Below are 19494 nucleotides of genomic sequence, written 5' to 3'. Positions count from 1 at the left end.
ATATATATATATATATATATATATATACATATTTATATATATATATATATATATATATATATATATATATATATATATATTAAAAATCCTTTAAAAATGTTGCCTTATTTACAAATCATTATACAGGAAAGAATGTTTCTTTAACATTGCTTTCCCTGTAAACTCCAATTTCTCTTTGATTTTGAATGTTTTATTTTCAGTCCTTAGTTAGCTCAGATTTTACCAGAAAATGTAATTTAAATTAAATTTGCCTAATGTAATTTGAATGTATCTTGTTCTGGGTTATTTCTAGATCCCACAGCATATTAAAGAGAGTATAATGACAGGACTGCATGAGATCACAGATTTCTATGAGGTAAAGCAATATTTAAAAATGGGCATTGAAATGTTTTGCCTCACAAAAAAAAATCAGCTGCAATCCCGTGCTGTAATGTCTGTATACTCTCTTGTCTCCTTCCCTGCTCAGCGGATGTTTTATGGTCACATTATGTTCCTGCATTGTAAGACACAGACATTACACAGTACATAACAGGGACACAGTTGTAAGATTATCTCAGCACAGGAACATTTTTTAACACATTCAATTGTGGAACTTTTTTTTATTACAGGATCTATTCGTTTAAGTGTACTTAGTTAAAGGAGAGTGTTTTAGGGAAAGTGGAGTGTTTTAAAATTGCAAAGATTAATTTTTTTCCTACATTTTCAAATACTTTTTCATTGTGTTTTTTTTTAAATTCTTGAGTTTCCATTTGCATTTCTCTAAAGTGTATTTGCTTTCATAAAGATTAAACATGTATGAAAAGATGAATCCTCATCTAACTCAAGTAGAAAGATGGACTCCCCTTTTCCTTAGAAGCAATATCCAAGAAGTATAATTTCTCCTTGCGGAGATTGACATGCTAAGCATGTTGCAATGCTCCTCTGGGAAATATGCAAATTGTCTCTTCAGAGAGGAAGAGGACTAGAACTCTAGTGCCACCTATATTGCTACTTCCAATAGGTGGCACTAGAGTTCTAGTCCTCTTCCTCTCTGAAGAGACAATTTGCATATTTCCTTAGAATGAAAGAAGAAAGGAACACAATTCTCGCTTTGCATCACCGCTTCCATTGTAAACAATAAGCTCTACAATTTGGGTTGCATTGTATCATTATTCGAGAAGTATTTTGTAACAAAATATTGTTATCTCTAAAGCATCTTATGCTTTGAAGAATCAGAGGAAAGTGATATTTGCAGAAAGGACATATTTTCTTTTTAGACGTAAACAGTAACAGCCATTGTATTTGCAGAACATAACTAAGGCATCCAGAAGTTCTTGTAAATATTAGTTTTTAAGTCCAACAATTAAGATGACATTATTTTAGTGTATAACAAAAGCAGGAAATATTAAGGTCTCTACTCTTTATTCTACTTCAATCATAAACAAGCTTATTTTATTTTGCGATCTTGGCAGGTTACACTGGCACAATGTGCTGAGCCTTTTATTCCTTTGACTTAGATGACATCCGATGCCCTGTGCCAGAAATCTTTTTATTGCAGCCACTTTGTTTACAAACTCCTCCAAGCTTTTCTAATGAATCAGCTAACTGGCTGCAGGTCATTGGGATTGTTTTATACCAATTTTTCTTTAAAGGTTACTTTTATTGCATCTATGATTTGCATAATAGTAAAGCATTATTTTCACCTTTGGAAGGTTTATGCTATTGTTCCTAGAACACGGAGTTACGTAAGGCTGGTGCCGAGTATTCCACTCATGGTTGAGTTCTGAGGTTGTCTTAACCCCTTTACCCCCAAGGGTGGTTTGCACGTCAATGACCAGGCCAATTTTTACAATTCTGACCACTGTCAGGTTATAACTCTAGAACGCTTCAACGGATCCTGGTGATTCTGACACTGTTTTCTCGTGACATATTGTACTTCATGATAGTGGTAAAATTTCTTTGATAGTACCTGCGTTTATTTGTGAAAAAAACGGAAATTTGGCAAAAATGTTGAAAATTTTGCAATTTTCAAACTTTGAATTTTTATGCAATTAAATCACAGAGATATGTCACACAAAATACTTAATAAGTAACATTTCCCACATGTCTACTTTACATCAGCATAATTTTGGAACCAAAATTTTTTTTGTTAGGGAGTTATAAGGGTTAAAAGTTGACCAGCAATTTCTCATTTTTACAACACCATTTTTTTTTAGGGACCACATCTCATTTGAAGTCATTTTGAGGGGTCTATATGATAGAAAATACCCAAGTGTGACACCATTCTAAAAACTGCACCCCTCAAAGTGCTCAAAACCACATTCAAGAAGTTTATTAACCCTTCAGGTGTTTCATAGGAATTTTTGGAATGTTTAAATAAATATGAACATTTAACTTTTTTTCACAAAAATTTGTTTTATTTTACCAAGGGTAACAGGAGAAAATGGACCCCAAAAGTTGTTGTACAATTTGTCCTGAGTACGCCGATACCCCATATGTGGGGGTAAACCACTGTTTGGGTGCATGACAGAGCTTGGAAGCGAAGGAGGGCAATTTGACGTTTCAATGCAAAATTGACAGGAATTGAGATGGGACACCATGTTGCGTTTGGAGAGCCACTGATGTGCCTAAACATTGAAACCCCCCACAAGTGACACCATTTTGGAAAGTAGACCCCCTAAGGAACTTATCTAGAGGTGTGGTGAGCACTTTGACCCACCAAGTGCTTCACAGAAGTTTATAATGCAGAACCGTAAAAATAAAAAATCATATTTTTTCACAAAAATTATCTTTTCGCCCCCAATTTTTTATTTTCCGAAGGGTAAGAGAAGAAATTGGACCCCATAAGTTGTTGTCCAATTTGTCCTGAGTATGCTGATACCCCATATGTGGCGGTAAACCACTGTTTGGGCGCATGGGAAAGCTCGGAAGGGAAGGAGCGCCGTTTGACTTTTCAATGCAAAATTGACAGGAATTGAGATGGGACTCCATGTTGCGTTTGGAGAGCCACTGATGTGCCTAAACATTGAAACCCCCCACAAGTGACACCATTTTGGAAAGTAGACCCCTAAGGAACTTATCTAGAGGTGTGGTGAGCACTTTGACCCACCAAGTGCTTCACAGAAGTTTATAATGCAGAACCGTAAAAATAAAAAATCATATTTTTTCACAAAAATTATATTTTTGCCCCCAATTTTTTATTTTTCCAAGGGTAAGAGAAGAAATTGGACCTCAAAAGTTGTTGTACAATTTGTCCTGAGTACGCTGATACCCCATATGTGGGGGTAAACCACTGTTTGGGCACATGGTAGAGCTCGGAAGGGAAGGAGCACCGTTTGACTTTTCATGCCAAAATTGACAGGAATTGAGATGTTGCATTTGGAGAGCCACTGATGTGCCTAAACATTGAAACCCCCCACAAGTGACAACATTTTGGAAAGTAGACCCCCTAAGGAACTTATCTGGATGTGTGGTGAGCACTTTGACCCATCAAGGGCTTCACAGAAGTTTATAATGCAGAACCATAAAAATAAAACAATTTTTTTCCCACAAAAATTATTTTTTAGCCCCCAGTTTTGTATTTTCCCTAGGGTAACAAGAGAAATTGGACCCCAAAAGTTGTTGTCCAATTTGTCCTGAGTACGCTGATACCCCATATGTGGGGGGGGGGAACCACCGTTTGGGCGCATGGGAGGGCTCGGAAGGGAAGGAGCGCCATTTGGAATGCAGACTTAGATGGAATAGTCTGCAGGCGTCACATTGCGTTTGCAGAGCCCCTAATGTACCTAAACAGTAGAAACCCCCCACAAGTGACACCATTTTGGAAAGTAGACCCCCTAAGGAACTCATCTAGATGTGTTGTGACAGCGTTGAACCCCCAAGTATTTCACTACAGTTTATAACGCAGAGCCGTGCAAATAAAAAATATTTTTTCAAACAAAAATTATATTTTAGCCCCCAGTTTTGTATTTTTCCAAGGGTAGCAGGAGAAATTGGACCCTAAATGTTGTTGTCCAATTTGTCCTGAGTACGCTGATACCCGATATGTGGGGGGGAACCACCGTTTGGGCGCATGGGAGGGCTCGGAAGGGAAGGAGCATCATTTGGAATGCAGACTTAGATGGATTGGTCTGCAGGCGTCACTTTGCGTTTGCAGAGCCCCTAATGTACCTAAACAGTAGAAACCCCCCACAAGTGACCCCATATTGGAAACTAGACCCCCCACAAACTTATTTAGATGTGTTGTGAGAACTTTGAACCCCCAAGTGTTTCACTACAGTTTATAACGCAGAGCCGTGAAAATAAAAAATCTTTTTGTTTTCCCACAAAAAATATTTTTTAGCCCCCAGTTTTGTATTTTCCCAAGGGTAACAGGAGAAATTGGACCACAAAAGTTGTTGTCCTATTTATCCTGAGTACGCTGATACCCCATATGTTGGGGTAAACCCCTGTTTGAGCACACGGGAGAGCTCGGAAGGGAAGGAGCACTGTTTTACTTTTTCAACGCACAATTGGCTGGAATTGAGATCGGACGCCATGTCGTGTTTGGAGAGCCCCTGATGTGCCTAAACAGTGGAAACCCCCCAATTATAACTGAAACCCTAATCCAAACACACCCCTAACCCTAATTCCAACGGTAACCCTAACCACACCTCTAACCCAGACACACCCCTAACCCTAATCCCAACCCTATTCCCAACTGTAAATGTAATCTAAACCCTAACCCTAACTTTAGCCCCAACCCTAACTGTAGCCCCAACCCTAGCCCTAACCCTAACCCTAGCCCTAACCATAACCCTAGCCCTAGCCCTAACCCTAACCCTAGCCCTAACCCTAACCCTAGCCCTAACCCTAGCCTTAATCCTAGCCCTAGCCCTAACTCTAGCCCTAGCCCTAACCCTAGCCCTAATCCTAGCCCTAATGGGAAAATGGAAATAAATTCATTTATTTTATTTTTCACTAACTAAGGGGGTGATGAAGGGGGGTTTGATTTACTTTTATAGCGAGTTTTTTAGCGGATTTTTATGATTGGCAGCCGTCACACACTGAAAGACGCTTTTTATTGCAAAAAATATTTTTTGCGTTACCACATTTTGAGAGCTATAATTTTTCCATATTTTGGTCCACAGAGTCATGTGAGGTCTTGTTTTTTGCGGGACGAGTTGCCGTTTTTATTGGTAACATTTTCGGGCATGTGACATTTTTTGATCGCTTTTTATTCCGATTTTTGTGAGGAAGAATGACCAAAAACCAGCTATTCATGAAATTCTTTTGGGGGAGGCGTTTATACCGTTCCGCGTTTGGTAAAATTGATAAAGCAGTTTTATTCTTCGGGTCAGTACGATTACAGCAACACCTCATTTATATCATTTTTTTATGTTTTGGCGCTTTTATACGATAAAAACTATTTTACAGAAAAAATAATTATTTTTGCATCGCTTTATTCTCAGGACTATAACTTTTTTATTTTTTTGCTGATGATGCTGTATCATGGCTCGTTTTTTGCGGGACAAGATGACATTTTCAGCGGTACCATGGGTATTTATATCCGTCTTTTTGATCGCGTGTTATTCCACTTTTTGTTCGGCGGTATGATAATAAAGCGTTGTTTTTTGCCTCGTTTTTTTTTTTTCTTACGGTGTTTACTGAAGGGGTTAACTAGTGGGCCAGTTTTATAGGTCGGGTCGTTACGGACGCGGCGATACTAAATATGTGCACTTTTATTGTTTTTTTTTTTATTTAGATGAAGAAATGTATTTATGGGAATAATATTTTTTTTTTTTTCATTATTTAGGAATATTTTTTTAAATTTTTTTTTACACATTTGGAATTTTTTTTTTTTACTTTTTTACTTTGTCCCATGGGGGGACATCACAGATCAGTGATCTGACAGTTTGCACAGCACTCTGTCAGATCACTGATCTGACATGCAGCACTGCAGGCTTCACAGTGCCTGCTCTGAGCAGGCTCTGTGAAGCCACCTCCCTCCCTGCAGGACCCGGATCCGCGGCCATCTTGGATCCGGGGCTGGAGCAGGCAGGGAGGGAGGTAAGACCCTCGCAGCAACGCGATCACATCGCGTTGCTGCGGGGGGCTCAAGGAAGCCCGTAGGGAGCCCCCTCCCTGCGCGGTGCTTCCCTGCACCGCCGGCACATCGCGATCATCTTTGATCGCAGTGTGCCGGGGGTTAATGTGCCGGGGGCGGTCCGTGACCGCTCCTGGCACATAGTGCCAGATGTCAGCTGCGATAAGCAGATGACACCCGGCCGCGATCGGCGGCGCTCCCCCCGTGAGCGCTGCCGATCGCTATGACGTACTATCCCATCCAGGGTCAGATAGGCCCAGGGCACCTCGACGGGATAGTACGTCTAAGGTCACAGAGGGGTTAAACAAAGATGAATTTTTATTATAATTGTGATTTGTTTATATAGCACAATCCTATTCCGCAGCTTTTTACATACATTGGAGCTTTCAATCTAAATTCCCTAATAGTATATCTTTGGAGTATGGGAGGAAACCAGAGTACCAGGAGGAAACACAAGCAACACTGGGAAAACATGCAAACTCCTCATAGCTGTTGTCCTAGGTAGGATTTAAACCCAGGACCACAGTACTGCAAAGCAAGAGTACTAACTACTGAGCCACTGTGAATTAAAAACTGTCTATATATTTAATAATATAACCATGTTTCCAATATACTTAGTTTCATAATTCCCTACCATTTCATCTCAACTCTATACTTCCCTATTGTTTTTATTCATAATTCCCATTTTATTTTGTTTCAGTATCCCAGCATTAATTGGGGATTCTCAAATGGAACATCTTCAGGGGCCTAGTGTTATGGTCATTGACATACGTTTCAGGGGTTGGGCACGCTACAGTTTTCAATTTTGATGCATACTCATTATGTGCTCCCAGCTTGCTGTGCTACATTCCTTTGAATGAGCATTGACATTGTGATTCCTTCCTGGGAAGAGTGCATATTGAGAGTGAACACTGAAAAGGATAGAACGAGCAGCAAGATCAGAGACAAGCCTAGTCCGTGAAACAGACATCACTGAGGAAGTACTGTTCCATATTGGTGATCTCTATTTCAGGAGGTGATTTTGCTCTCACTGCTTACCGCGTTCTCTCCTTTTCAATGCGTATTGACATGACAGGATGATCTCTTACTGGCTAGTCATGGTAGCACAACACCAACAATTTGAAAATAATAAATTCTACAAAAAGAAGCACACTGAAAAAAGGATGGATTGAAAACAGGCTGTGACGTTTATTAAGAGTTACCTAAAATAATTTGATGATTAAAATCAATATGGAATGCAAATAACTAGACCAAATTCCAAATCTAGCAAGCAAAAACTGGGTGATGATCTTACTAATAAATATCACGACAGTCTATAGAGGATGTGAAAGGTTTGATGTTCCCTTTTCTCCCCAACCCCTTTAAGTGTGTAAAATGTTTGTTTATTATTGTGTTCGTACACGGTGGTACTGCTACACATAAAGTGTATTACCACCTTGTGCAAGAGCATTGCTATACCTTCTGTTGTGAATTCTGTTGTCGAGCTCCCTCCTGTGGTCGTGAATGGTACTTCGGCGAGTTCTGTCTATGGGCTCCCTCTGGTGGCTATGAGTGAAGCTGCGGCTTCTGAGGTTCCTTACACAGGTGACGTGGTTTATCCTTTGGTTGGATGCTCTATTTAACTCCTCTCAGATCGTTACTCCATGCCAGCTGGCAATGTTTTTGCATTTGTTCAGTTCGCTCCTGGATCTCTCTGGTGACCTGCCTTCTCCTGCAGAAGCTAAGTTCCTGATAGTCATTATTTGTTCTCTGTTTTCTTGTCCAGTTGGTTATCATGATTTTGTCTTGCTAGCTGGAAGCTCTGGGATGCAGAGTGGTCCCTCCGCACCGTGAGTCGGTGCGGAGGTCTTTTTTGCACACTCTGCGTGGTCTTTTGTAGGTTTTTGTGCTGATCGCAAAGTTACCTTTCCTATCCTGTTGTGAATTCTGTGGCCAAGCTCCCTCCTGTGGTCATGAGTGGTACTGCGGCTGGTTCTGTCTATAAGCTTCCTTTGGTGGATGAGAGTGGTACTGCGGCTTCTGAGTTTCCTTCCTCAGGTGATGAGGTTAAGTCGTTAGGTGCCGCTCTATTTAACTCCACCTGGTGCTTTGATCCTGGCCTCCAGTCAATGTTCTAGTATTGGTCTTGCTTCCTCCTGGATCGTTCCTGTGGCCTGTCTATCCTGCATTAGCTAAGTTCTGCTTGTGTTATTTTTGTTTGCTATATTTTCTGTCCAGCTTGCTATATTGGTTTTTCTTGCTTGCTGGAAGCTCTGAGACGCAGAGGGAGCACCTCCGTACCGTTGGTCGGTGCGGAGGGTCTTTTTGCCCCTCTGCGTGGTTGTTTGTAGGGTTTTGTGTTGACCGCAAAGCTATCTTTCCTATCCTCGGTCTATTCAGTAAGTCGGGCCTCACTTTGCTAAATCTATTTCATCTCTGTGTTTGTATTTCATCTTTACTCACAGTCATTATATGTGGGGGGCTACCTTTTCCTTTGGGGAATTTCTCTGAGGCAAGGTAGGCTTATTTTTCTATCTTCAGGGCTAGTTAGTTTCTCAGGCTGTGCCGAGTTGCATAGGGAGCGTTAGGCACAATCCACGGCTACCTCTAGTGTGGTGTGATAGGATTAGGGATTGCGGTCAGCAGAGTTTCCACGTCTCAGAGCTCGTCCTATGTTTTTGGTAAATGTCAGGTCACCTTGTGTGCTCTGAACTTCAAGGTCCATTGTGGTTCTGAATTACCTGTTCATAACACTATCCTCTGTCTATTTAGTAAGTCTGGCCTCCCTTTGCTGAAACTTGTTTTCATTTCTGCGTTTGTGACTTTCATCTTTTCTCACAGTCAATATATGTGGGGGGCTTCCTTTTCCTTTGGGGAATTTCTCTGAGGCAAGGTAGGCTTTATTTTCTATCTCTAGGGCTAGATAGTTCTTAGGCTGTGACGAGGCGCCTAGGTCTGGTCAGGAGCGCTCCACGGCTATTTCTAGTGTGTGTGATAGGATTAGGGCTTGCGGTCAGCAGAGTTCCCACATCCCAGAGCTCATCCTGTATGAGGTTTAACTATCAGGTCATTCCAGGTGCTCCTAACCACCAGGTCATAACAGTACAGCTGGCCCAAAGTATTAATGCATCTCAATAGAGGGATAAGAGAACTACTGAGACCATTTTTTTTTCTTTGCACTGTGTTTTGTTTTTCTTTTCCCCTAGACCTTTGGGTGGTTCAGGACACAGGTGTAGCTATGGACATTCAAGGTCTGACCTCTTGTGTGGATCATCTCACTGCAAGGGTACAAAACATTCAAGATTTTGTGGTTTAGAATCCTATGTTAGAGCCTAGAATTCCTATTCTTGACTTATTTTCTGGGGATAGATCTAGGTTCTTGAATTTCAAAAATAATTGTAAACTGTTTCTAGCTTTGAAACCCCGCTCCTCTGGTGACCCCGCTCAACAAGTAAAAATCATTATTTCTTTGTTGCGTGGTGACCCTCAAGACTGGGCATTTTCCCTTGCGCCAGGAGATCCTGCATTGCGTGATGTTGATGCGTTTTTTCTGGCACTTGGATTGCTTTATGATGAACCAAATTCAGTGGATCAGGCAGAGAAAATTTTGCTGGCTTTGTGTCAGGGTCAGGATGAAGTGGAGGTGTACTGTCAGAAGTTTAGAAAGTGGTCTGTGCTTACTCAGTGGAATGAATGTGCCCTGGCAGCAATTTTCAGAAAGGGTCTTTCTGAAGCCCTTAAGGATGTCATGGTGGGATTTCCCATGCCTGCTGGTCTGAATGAGTCTATGTCTTTGGCCATTCAGATCGATCGGCGCATGCGTGAGCGCAAAGCTGTGCACCATCTGGCGGTGTTCTCTGAGCATAGGCCTGAGCCTATGCAGTGTGATAGGACTTTGACCAGAGCTGAAAGGCAAGAACACAGACGTCGGAATGGGCTGTGTTTTTACTGTGGTGAATCCACTCATGCTATCTCCGATTGTCCTAAGCGCACTAAGCGGTTCGCTAGGTCTGCCCCCATTGGTACGGTACAGTCTAAATTTCTTTTGTCCGTTACTCTGATTTGCTCTCTGTCGTCCTATTCTGTAATGGCATTTGTGGATTCAGGCGCTGCCCTGAATTTGATGGACCTGGAGTTTGCCAGGCGTTGTGGTTTTTTCTTGGAGCCCTTGCAGCATCCTATTCCATTGAGAGGAATTGATGCTACGCCTTTGGCCAAGAATAAGCCTCAGTACTGGACTCAATTGACCATGTGCATGGCTCTTGCACATCAGGAGGATATTCGCTTTTTGGTGTTGCATAATCTGCATGATGTGGTCGTTTTGGGGTTGACATGGCTACAGGTCCATAATCCAGTGTTGGATTGGAAATCTATGTCTGTGTCCGGCTGGGGTTGTCAGGGGATACATGGTGATGTTCCATTGCTGTCAATTTCGCCTTCCACTCCTTCTGAAGTCCCTGAGTTTTTATCAGATTACCGGGATGTATTTGAGGAACCTAAATCCGGTGCCCTACCTCCTCATAGGGATTGCGACTGTGCTATTAATTTGATTCCTGGTAGTAAGTTCCCTAAGGGCTGTCTGTTTAATTTATCTGTGCCAGAGCACGCCGCTATGCGGAGTTATATAAAGGAATCCTTGGAGAAGGGTCATATTCGCCCGTCGTCATCACCGTTGGGAGCAGGGTTCTTTTTTGTGGCCAAGAAGGATGGTTCTTTGAGACCTTGTATTGATTACCGCCTCCTTAATAAGATCACAGTCAAATTTCAGTATCCTTTGCCGCTGCTGTCTGATTTATTTGCTTGGATTAAGGGGGTTAGTTGGTTCACCAAGATAGATCTGCGTGTTGCGTATAATCTTGTGCGAATTAAACAGGGTGATGAATGGAAAACGGCATTTAATACGCCCGAGGGCCATTTTGAGTACCTGGTTATGCCATTCGGGCTTTCTAATGCTCCATCTGTGTTTCAGTCCTTTATGCATGACATCTTCCGAGAGTACATGGATAGATTAATGATTGTATATTTGGATGACATTTTGGTCTTTTCGGATGATTGGGAGTCTCATGTGAAGCAGGTCAGAATGGTGTTCCAGGTCCTTCGTGCGAATTCCTTGTTTGTGAAGGGGTCAAACTGTCTCTTTGGAGTTCAGAAGGTTTCATTTTTGGGTTTCATTTTTTCCCCTTCTACTATCGAGATGGACCCTGTTAAAATTCAGGCCATTTACGATTGGACTCAGCCGACATATGTGAAGAGCTTGCAGAAGTTCCTGGGCTTTGCTAATTATTATCGTTGCTTCATCGCTAATTTTTCCAGTGTTGCTAAACCGTTGACTGATTTGACCAAGAAAGGTGCTGATGTGGTCAATTGGTCCTCTGCGGCTGTAGAGGCTTTTCAGGAGTTGAAGCGACGTTTTGCTTCTGCCCCTGTGTTGTGCCAGCCAGATGTTTCGCTCCCTTTTCAGGTTGAGGTTGATGCTTCTGAAATTGGAGCAGGGGCTGTTTTGTCGCAAAGAAGTTCTGATGGCTCGGTGATGAAACCATGTGCCTTCTTTTCTAGAAAATTCTCGCCTGCTGAGCGCAATTATGATGTGGGCAATCGGGAGTTGTTGGCCATGAAGTGGGCATTCGAGGAGTGGCGACATTGGCTTGAAGGAGCTAAACATCGCGTGGTGGTCTTGACGGATCACAAGAATTTGACTTATCTCGAGTCTGCCAAACAGTTGAATCCTAGACAGGCTCGATGGTCGCTCTTTTTCTCCCGTTTTGATTTTGTGGTTTCATACCTTCCGGGATCTAAGAATGTGAAGGCTGACGCCCTGTCAAGGAGTTTTGTGCCTTACTCTCCGGGTGTTCCGGAGCCGGCGGGTATTCTTAAAGAAGGGGTAATTTTGTCTGCCATTTTCCCTGATTTGCGGCATGTGCTGCAAAAGTTTCAGGCTGATAGACCTGACCGTTGTCCTACGGAGAAACTGTTTGTCCCTGATAGATGGACTAGTAGAGTTATCTCTGAGATTCGTTGTTCAGTGTTGGCTGGTCATCCTGGAATCTTTGGTACCAGAGATTTGGTGGCTAGATCCTTTTGGTGGCCTTCTTTGTCACGGGATGTGCATTCTTTTGTGCAGTCCTGTGGGACTTGTGCTTGGGCTAAGCCCTGCTGTTCTCGTGCCAGTGGGTTGCTTTTGCCCTTGCCGATTCCGAAGAGGCCCTGGACGCATATTTCCATGGATTTTATTTCAGATCTCCCTGTTTCTCAAAGGATGTCGGTCATTTGGGTGGTTTGTGATCGCTTCTCTAAGATGGTCCATTTGGTACCCTTATCTAAATTGCCTTCCTCCTCTGATTTGGTGCCATTGTTTTTCCAGCATGTGGTTCGTTTGCATGGCATTCCAGAGAACATCGTCTCGGACAGAGGTTCCCAGTTTGTTTCGAGGTTTTGGCGGTCCATTTGCGCTAAGATGGGCATTGATTTGTCTTTTTCTTCGGCTTTCCATCCTCAGACTAATGGCCAAACCGAACGAACTTATCAGACTTTGGAGACATATCTGAGATGCTTTGTTTCTGCTGATCAGGATGATTGGGTGTCCTTCTTGCCTTTGGCTGAGTTCGCCCTCAATAATCGGGCCAGCTCGGCTACTTTAGTTTCTCCTTTTTTCTGTAATTCTGGTTTCCATCCTCGTTTCTCTTCAGGGCAGGTTGAGCCTTCGGACTGTCCTGGTGTGGATGCGGTGGTGGACAGGTTGCAGCGGATTTGGACTCATGTGGTGGACAATTTGACATTGTCCCAGGAGAAGGCTCAATGTTTCGCTAACTGCCGGCGTTGTGTTGGTCCCCGACTTCGTGTTGGGGATTTGGTTTGGTTGTCATCTCGTCACGTTCCTATGAAGGTTTCCTCTCCTAAGTTTAAGCCTCATTTCATTGGGCCTTATAAGATTTCTGAAGTTCTTAATCCTGTGTCATTTCGTTTGGACCTTCCAGCTTCTTTTGCCATCCATAATGTGTTCCATAGGTCGTTGTTGCGGAGATACGTGGCTCCTGTGGTTCCCTCCGTTGATCCCCCTGCCCCGGTGTTGGTTGGGGGGGAGTTGGAGTATGTGGTGGAGAAGATTTTGGATTCTCGTGTTTCGAGACGGAAACTTCAGTACCTGGTCAAGTGGAAGGGTTATGGTCAGGAAGATAATTCCTGGGTTTTTGCCTCTGATGTTCATGCTGCCGATCTAGTTCATGCCTTTCATTTGGCTCATCCTGATCGGCCTGGGGGCTCTGGTGAGGGTTCGGTGACCCCTCCTCAAGGGGGGGTACTGTTGTGAATTCTGTTGTCGAGCTCCCTCCTGTGGTCGTGAATGGTACTTCGGCGAGTTCTGTCTATGGGCTCCCTCTGGTGGCTATGAGTGAAGCTGCGGCTTCTGAGGTTCCTTACACAGGTGACGTGGTTTATCCTTTGGTTGGCTGCTCTATTTAACTCCTCTTAGATCGTTACTCCATGCCAGCTGGCAATGTTTTTGCATTTGTTCAGTTCGCTCTTGGATCTTTCTGGTGACCTGCCTTCTCCTGCAGAAGCTAAGTTCCTGATAGTCATTATTTGTTCTCTGTTTTCTTGTCCAGTTGGTTATCATGATTTTGTCTTGCTAGCTGGAAGCTCTGGGATGCAGAGTGGTCCCTCCGCACCGTGAGTCGGTGCGGAGGTCTTTTTTGCACACTCTGCGTGGTCTTTTGTAGGTTTTTGTGCTGATCGCAAAAATACCTTTCCTATCCTCTGTCTATTTATTAAGTCTGGCCTCCCTTTGCTGAACCTTGTTTTCATTTCTGCGTTTGTGACTTTCATCTTTTCCAACAGTCAATATATGTGGGGGGCTTCCCTTACCTTTGGGGAATTTCTCTGAGGCAAGGTAGGCTTTATTTTCTATCTCTAGGGCTAGATAGTTCTTAGGCTGTGACGAGGCGCCTAGGTCTGGTCAGGAGCGCTCCACGGCTATTTCTAGTGTGTGTGATAGGATTAGGGCTTGCGGTCAGCAGAGTTCCCATATCCCAGAGCTCGTCCTGTATGAGGTTTAACTATCAGGTCATTCCAGGTGCTCCTAACCACCAGGTCATAACAACCTTCCGTATATTGCTCTGTATGTTTATGTAATGCCATTGTTTTGCGTGCACACATAGTTTATAGGGAAAGTTTGTCCCTGGGCCCAGTATAGTGATAGGGGTGAAGTGTCCATAGTTGGCCATTAGAGGGGGCACTGTAGTTTATAGCTGAAATAGGAGGGGCACAGAGGGGATAAGAATAGTTAAGCTTTCTGGCTTTAGTTAGTTGGGCCTGGGGGCCCATGCAGCTCACTGGGCTGCTTTGCCAGGAGACACTGTGCCCCCCGCACCGTTAAGAAAGGGGTCCAGCATAGTACAGCTACACTGAAGGTTCCTCTAGGAGGAAGAAGCATGGAAGCGCCGCGGATGCCGCTGATATAAGTCTGTCCCCACAAAGAGTAAAGTCTGGTCAGCAGGGTAGTACAAGCAAGATGTGGCAGATCTTTGCCTGGTGGCAGTTCTTAGAACCGAGGCGAAGCGCTGTAGGATTCCCCCATGTGAGGCAAGAATTCCGGATGAAACAGATTCTTCAGGACCGGAAGATTCGGTCCGACTCGGTGCTGAGCATAGTGAAAGAAAGGACAGAGAAGGGACAGAAAGGAAGAAATCAACTGTGATAATTGAAGTGACTGTATTTGAACAAGCTGTGCTGAGTAAAAGAGTTAGGCTAGGGTCACATTGCGTTAGTGCAATCTGTTTAGCGCTAGCGCTAGCGGATTGCGCTAACGCAATGTTTTTAACGGGGCCGCGTTCCGGGGTCACGGTAACGTCCCCGTTCTCGCAGATCCCCGATCTGCGAGAGCGGGGAACGGACCACGGGCGCGCCTCGGACGCTGCAAGCAGCGTCCGTGGCGCGCCAGAAAACACCGGCGCGTCGCTAGCGCATGCCGAACATGGCACGCGCTAGTGCTGCGCGTTCCCATTCCCGTGAATGGGTGCGCTAACGGACGCGTTGCACGGCGTTAATTTCGCCGTGCAACGCTGTCCGTTAGCGCGTTCCCATTAACGCAATGGGAACCTAGCCTTAACATTGAAGTTAAGCCAGAGTGTGTCTCCTTCATTGCGGAATCATCTGTGAGGAATACATTCCCGTACAAGGCAAGTCCTGATGGCGCAGAGAGCCAGCTACAAGGTACTGCAACAGAGAGATTTGATCCTATGCGGGGAAAGGGTCCAAGGAGTGATACAGAAATTGCTTTCGGCTATGCCTACTGCCCTGGCCTCCGACCCCTACAAGTCCATAGAAGGGCAAGATAAAACAGGGACAGAGGGTGGCTGTTTTCTTTAAAGCATATATATCAAGTCTGCTGTGCTACCCTATCTAATAGTAACATAGTAACATAGTTAGTAAGGCCGAAAAAAGACATTTGTCCATCCAGTTCAGCCTATATTCCATCATAATAAATACCCAGATCTACAGAACCTAATAATTGTATATAGTAACATAGTTAGTAAGGTGTAACATAGTTAGTAAGGGGTAACATAGTCCAACAAAGCAGGGCTCGTCCGGGATTTGAACCCGGGACCTCTCGCACCCTAAGCGAGAATCATACCCCTAGACCAACGAGCCTTATATAGAGAGGAGACATGGCTGCAAAGGATAAAAGAGGGAAGTGCTGAACACACTTAAACAAACTTTTTTTTCTTTGCTGTATTTCAGTATTTTTATGTAAAAAGCTATAAATGTTGTAAGAACTAATTGAGAAAGCCTGTGAGTTTTGCATCCATCACAAGCAAGACTCCCAGAAAGTAAGGACTTTCCCACGGGATCTCCCCAGGCCACAGACCCTGGAATGGTCACTGTTAATAACAATGAGCATGTTGGAAAATCCTAATATTGATAACCAGATAAAATTTAGAATATTAGTCATAGGTGATTTAGTTCTAATTTGAGGACAAATCAAGCAAAAGTCACAATGAACAGCAGACAATGAAATGTTTTCGGAAATAAAATGAAGGACAACTTGCAGGATCATAACCATAGTAGGCAGTATAAAACACACCATAACAACCAAGGAACCTAATGGACGCTATTGCTTAGGGAAGGACTTTTAAGAGGCATAGTACAGTCTGAATTGGCTAGAGTTAGCTGAATGACGTCATAAAAATTGAGAGCTCAGACCATAGGCAGAATGCTGGTCAATGGGACAGGTGAGACTGATTGTCATTATATTTACTTCCCTGCATCTTTGTGTTTGTTTTCCAGACAGCATTTATTCAAATTACATGAAAATACTGAATCAAATAACAAAAAAACTATATGTAAAATCTAACATATATCTTCTCTATCTTTGATAATTTAATTTACTGTTGTTTGCTTATTTATTTAACATTTTTTGCAGTGCTAAAAATCTTTTTGTGGCATGAAAACAATCATCAAACCAGTTGTAAATTATCTCAAGCAAACATCTCAAGCAGATTTGGAAACATTCATCCAGGAGAAAGAAAACTGTCTCTCTAGTACCTCCTAAAGGTAGCAACCAAGTACATCGATGTCTGATCTATAAAGCCATAGATCATAACTAACTAGGGATTTCAACAAAACCCAACAGCTCTCTTGGTGTTCTTGTCCTTCATTAGTAGTGGGCAAGATACTGAATATCTGCAGAGGTCTTAGACAGGTCTTTGCTGTGGGGTACTGAGAAAATATTGTCTGTAAGACTATACCTTCTGGATTTTCATATTTCTATATTCCTACCAAAACAAATTTAAAGACCTTTTTTAATTTATTACATATGTAAAAAATGTGATACTGTCAAATACAGCTCGTCCTGTAAAAAAAGGGAGAAGCCAGCGCTGCTTATGGTCAGAACGCAAAACATACTGTAAAGTGCAAATGCACATATTGATTTCTAACTGTATTTCAAAAATGAGACATTTAAACAATTGATCAATTCTTTGAGCCACCCCGCCACATCACGGTATTCTCATAATGGGGCAGTCCTACTCTACGTTTTTTATATTCGCTGTGCCATTATGGCCTCCTTAATGTATTAAAAACAAGACCATATTAAATGCAAGCTGTACCTGAAGCGTTTCTGAATCACTTCCATGGCACCAGAAAGAGCAAGCACAGATAAAGGTTGACCAGATCTGAACATAGACTTTTCAGGTACAACCTCCACACTGCCTAACCAGCACCACAGATGAAGGGTGAGATAGGCTTGGACACAGAGTGCACAATCAAACAAAGCCTAGGGCAGGGCTGCTGTAAGGGTGTACAGCAGCCTAGGTCAATCACAAAAAAACACAGAAAGAATGGCGTACATAACCCAGTGCACACGGCAATAGTGGTGGTCAGCCACAAACCAACATCAAAGTAAAAAAAAGGGAGAGGCCAGCGCTGCTTATGGTCAGAATGCAAAACATAAAGTGCAAATGCACATATGGATTTCTAACTGTATTTAAAAAATGAGACATTTAGCAAACAATTATCAATTCTTTGAGCCACCCCGCCACGTCACGGCATTCTCATAATGGGGCAGTCCTACTCTAAGTTTTTTATATTTGCTGTGCCATTACGGCTTCCTAAATGTATTAAAAGCAAGACCACATTAAATGCAAACTGTACCTGAAGCATTTCTGAATCACTCCCATGGCGCCAGAAAGAGCAAGCACAGATAAAGGTTGACGAAGTCTGTTTGCTAAATGTCTCATTTTTGAAATACAGTTAGGGTATGTGCACACAATGCGGATTTTTCTGTGGATCTGCAGCGTTTCCGCAGCTGTGGATCAGAAGCGGTTTCCTATGAGTTTACAGTACCATGTTAACCTATGGGAAACGAAATCCGCAGTGCACATGCTGCGGAAAATAACACGCGGAAACGCAGCGGTTTATTTTCCGCAGCATTTCAATTCTTTGTGCGGATTTCCGCTGCGGTTTTACACCTGCTCCAATAGAAAACTGCAGTGGAATCTGCAGTAGAAACCGCGATAAATCCGCAGGAAAAACCGCAGCGGTTTTGCACTGCGGTTTTTCCAAATCCGCTGCGGAAAAAAATGCAGTCCTCCAGAATACGTGTGTACATACCCTTAGAAATCAATATGTGCATTTGCACTTTAAGTTTTGCGCTCTGACCATAAGCAGCGCTGGCTTCTCCCTTTTTTTACAACTCATCCTGTGCAAAACAAATCCTCCTAAAGCGAAGTCAATAGGAGAATAATAGCGTAATGACTCTTAAATTCATTTGAAAAATATGTATTAACTTATGATTTTCTCATTGACTTTGCATCCTCTGGTTTTAACCCACATTGTTTATGTTATTCCCTCAACTGACTCCACCAACCAGCAGCTACTTCATGGATGCAACCCATGGCCCCTGCAGCGTGGCCAGATTCTAGTATATGGGTGATAGATTAAAACCAGGGAGCTGTTGGCATTTTCTTTGTGCAGTGGTGACCTACCAAGTGGAGACGCTTGTGCAAAGTCCGTCTGTGGACATCCAAAAATCTTTTTGACAGCTTGTGTTTTATAAGAGGAGTTCCTTTTCTCCAACTGCGAATAAGTCTTGGTTCCTATTGAACATGCCACCTAATGAGTTATACAAGATGCAATACATGATTAAATTTTAGACACTTTTTGGATTATATTTCTTAATATATAATTAGCGCAATGAAAAATGATATGATTATGACATTCTGGGCTATCGTTGCTTTAAAGCTTCTAAAAATTCCACTTAGAAATTTTTAAATATTGTGTGACCTAACAGTTTTAATAATTATGTGTATTTCAGAAATATAATACAAAAGTTATAAAAAAAAGTGTTCTGTGACATATATTTGTATTAGAATGTAAACTTTAAAGCAATTTGTAAATATAACTTACTACTTCCAGGGAACATTTATGAGATGTGAAGGGTGATTCTTTTTTTTTTAATGCTTGAAGTGAAATAGGGATCACTGGCTTTTCATAGCATCACAAATATAATAAACAATCTACAAATCTCACCCCAAAGAAGTACAAAATATCAATGGGAAAAAAACTGGCAGCGTACTATGGTGCTCACTATATAGTGATCCTGATCTGGAGGGGAGGTAGAATTATTGACTCACAATACTACATATCAAAAGGGGTCATTATTAAAGGATTGTATGTGTCATGCATTAAGAATGCTATTTTCGAACCCTGTGACAAAAATCATCATCTTGTTCCCTCTAAAATGTGTCATAGGCATCTCACTTGTATCATAGGAACGAGCAAAGTTCATGACCTAGTTTGGAATGCAATTACTCCATTAAAAACTGCATTGGGGATTTGTTGCAAGACAGGAACTTAATACCATGAAAGTTGTCAATCCACCTATTACCTGGAGATGGTAAAAAATAGCATTAGTTTCTTTTTATTTAAGTAAGACACTTCTTTTGGTCAGGTTTCTT

General features: G+C 42.5%; 1 non-coding gene across 1 annotated transcript; it reads right to left on the bottom strand.

Moving 5' to 3' along the window:
* Positions 1–15616: 15616 nt before the first annotated feature.
* On the bottom strand, positions 15617–15688 carry TRNAP-AGG (transfer RNA proline (anticodon AGG)). The gene has a single exon. It is a non-coding gene; the product is annotated as a tRNA-Pro (tRNA).
* Between the last annotated feature and the right edge of the window lie 3806 nt (positions 15689–19494).

The sequence above is a fragment of the Ranitomeya imitator genome, chromosome 4, assembly GCF_032444005.1.
Source record: "Ranitomeya imitator isolate aRanImi1 chromosome 4, aRanImi1.pri, whole genome shotgun sequence".
Taxonomy (NCBI): domain Eukaryota; kingdom Metazoa; phylum Chordata; class Amphibia; order Anura; family Dendrobatidae; genus Ranitomeya; species Ranitomeya imitator.
Note: the sequence above shows the minus strand (reverse complement) of the source record. Positions and strands in the feature narration are given on the sequence as shown.